Source organism: Carassius carassius, unplaced genomic scaffold (assembly GCF_963082965.1).
Source record: "Carassius carassius unplaced genomic scaffold, fCarCar2.1 SCAFFOLD_60, whole genome shotgun sequence".
NCBI classification, from domain to species: Eukaryota; Metazoa; Chordata; class Actinopteri; order Cypriniformes; family Cyprinidae; genus Carassius; species Carassius carassius.
The window spans coordinates 850,001-852,500 of record NW_026775084.1 but is presented as its reverse complement, the minus strand read 5'-3'; the positions used below and the strand labels follow the sequence as shown (position 1 = coordinate 852,500).

Genomic DNA, 2,500 nt, shown 5'->3' with positions numbered 1-2,500 from the left:
ATCTAGCAAAAAAAAAAAAAAAAAAAAGAGTCAATGCCCAGTCTTATAAAACTGAAACAGGTTTGGGCCTGGTTAGTACTTTTGGAACTTTTCACTAATTGCCTAATAATCTTGCAAAAAAAAAAAAAAAAAAAGAGTCAATGCCCAGTCTTAGAAAACCGAAACAGGTTTGGGCCAGGTTAGTACTTTTGGAATTTTTCAGTAATTATCTAATAGTTTTGCATAAATAAATAAAAAAGAGTCAATGCCCAGTCTTAGAAAACCGAAACAGGTTTGGGCCTGGTTAGTACTTTTGGAACTTTTCACTAATTGTCTAATAATCTAGCAACAAAAAAAAAAAAAAAAAAAAAGAGTCAATGCCCAGTCTTAGAAAACCGAAACAGGTTTGGGCCAGGTTAGTACTTTTGGAAATTTTCAGTAATTGTCTAATAATCTAGCAAAAAAAAAATTAAATAAATAAAGAGTCAATGCCCAATCTCAGAATCTAAGCAGGTTTGGGCCCAGTTAGTACTTGGATGGGAGACTGCCTGGAAATACCGATTATAGTGGCTGATCTTTAAATAGCCCTCTCTTTGCAGCCTCCTTCGCTTATGGCCATACCAGCCTGGCAATGCCCGATCTCGTCTGATCTCGGAAGCTAAGCAGGTTTGGGCCTGGTTAGTACTTGAATGGGAGACCGCCTGGGAATACCAGGTGCTGTAAGCTTTTAGGTTTCCTTCTCTACTTATATAATGCACTGGCAGTTATAATGGCTGATCTTTAAATAGACCTCTCTTTGCAGACTCCTTCGCTTACGGCCATACCAGCCTGGCTATGCCCGATCTCGTCTGATCTCGGAAGCTAAGCAGGTTTGGGCCTGGTTAGTACTTGGAAGCGAGACCGCCTGGGAATACCAGGTGCTGTAAGCTTTTAGGTTTCCTTCTCTACTTATACAATGCACTGGCAGTTATAGTGGCTGATCTTTAAATAGCCCTCTCTTTGCAGCCTCCTTCGCTTACGGCCATACCAGCCTGGCTATGCCCGATCTCGTCTGATCTCGGAAGCTAAGCAGGTTTGGGCCTGGTTAGTACTTTTGGAACTTTTCACTAATTGTCTAATAATCTTGCAAAAAAAAAAAAAAAAAAAGAGTCAATGCCCAGTCTTAGAAAACCGAAACAGGTTTGGGCCAGGTTAGTACTTTTGGAAATTTTCAGTAATTATGTAATAAATTTGCAAAAAAAAAATTAAATAAATAAAGAGTCAATGCCCAATCTCAGAATCTAAGCAGGTTTGGGCCCAGTTAGTACTTGGATGGGAGACTGCCTGGAAATACCGATTATAGTGGCTGATCTTTAAATAGCCCTCTCTTTGCAGGCTCCTTCGCTTATGGCCATACCAGCCTGGCTATGCCCGATCTCGTCTGATCTCGGAAGCTAAGCAGGTTTGGGCCTGGTTAGTACTTGAATGGGAGACCGCCTGGGAATACCAGGTGCTGTAAGCTTTTAGGTTTCCTTCTCTACTTATATAATGCACTGGCAGTTATAGTGGCTGATCTTTAAATAGCCCTCTCTTTGCAGGCTCCTTCGCTTACGGCCATACCAGCCTGGCTATGCCCGATCTCGTCTGATCTCGGAAGCTAAGCAGGTTTGGGCCTGGTTAGTACTTGGAAGGGAGACCGCCTGGGAATACCAGGTGCTGTAAGCTTTTAGGTTTCCTTCTCTACTTATATAATGCACTGGCGGTTATAGTCGCTGATCTTTTAATAGCCCTCTCTTGGCAGCCTAGTACTTTTGGAATTTTTCAGTAATTATCTAATAGTTTTGCATAAATTAAAAAAAAAAGAGTCAATGCCCAGTCTTAGAAAACCGAAACAGGTTTGGGCCAGGTTAGTACTTTTGGAAATTTTCAGTAATTATGTAATAAATTTGCAAAAAAAAAAATTAAATAAATAAAGAGTCAATGCCCAATCTCAGAATCTAAGCAGGTTTGGGCCCAGTTAGTACTTGGATGGGAGACTGCTTGGAAATACCGATTATAGTGGCTGATCTTTAAATAGCCCTCTCTTTGCAGCCTCCTTCGCTTACGGCCATACCAGCCTGGCTATGCCCGATCTCGTCTGATCTCGGAAGCTAAGCAGGTTTGGGCCTGGTTAGTACTTGGATGGGAGACCGCCTGGGAATACCAGGTGCTGTAAGCTTTTAGGTTTCCTTCTCTACTTATATAATGCACTGGCGGTTATAGTGGCTGATCTTTAAATAGCCCTCTCTTTGCAGCCTAGTACTTTTGGAATTTTTCAGTAATTATCTAAGAGTTTTGCATAAATAAAAAAAAAAAAAAAAAAAAAAGAGTCAATGCCCAGTCTTAGAAAACCGAAACAGGTTTGGGCCTGTTTAGTAGTTTTGGAACTTTTCACTAATTGTCTAATAATCTAGCAAAAAAAAAAAAAAAAAAAAGAGTCAATGCCCAGTCTTATAAAACTGAAACAGGTTTGGGCCTGGTTAGTACTTTTGGAACTTTTCAC

General features: G+C 40.5%; 5 non-coding genes across 5 annotated transcripts; all 5 read left to right on the top strand.

Moving 5' to 3' along the window:
• The first annotated feature begins 586 nt into the window (after positions 1–586).
• On the top strand, positions 587–705 carry LOC132135318 (5S ribosomal RNA). The gene has a single exon (XR_009430268.1). It is a non-coding gene; the product is annotated as a 5S ribosomal RNA (ribosomal RNA).
• Positions 706–789: 84 nt separating this feature from the next.
• LOC132136182 (5S ribosomal RNA) lies at positions 790–908 on the top strand. The gene has a single exon (XR_009431082.1). It is a non-coding gene; the product is annotated as a 5S ribosomal RNA (ribosomal RNA).
• Positions 909–1,361: 453 nt separating this feature from the next.
• LOC132135501 (5S ribosomal RNA) lies at positions 1,362–1,480 on the top strand. The gene has a single exon (XR_009430442.1). It is a non-coding gene; the product is annotated as a 5S ribosomal RNA (ribosomal RNA).
• An 84-nt stretch (positions 1,481–1,564) lies between these two features.
• LOC132135420 (5S ribosomal RNA) lies at positions 1,565–1,683 on the top strand. The gene has a single exon (XR_009430365.1). It is a non-coding gene; the product is annotated as a 5S ribosomal RNA (ribosomal RNA).
• Positions 1,684–2,057: 374 nt separating this feature from the next.
• LOC132135011 (5S ribosomal RNA) lies at positions 2,058–2,176 on the top strand. Its single transcript, XR_009429977.1, has one exon. It is a non-coding gene; the product is annotated as a 5S ribosomal RNA (ribosomal RNA).
• Positions 2,177–2,500: the final 324 nt, after the last annotated feature.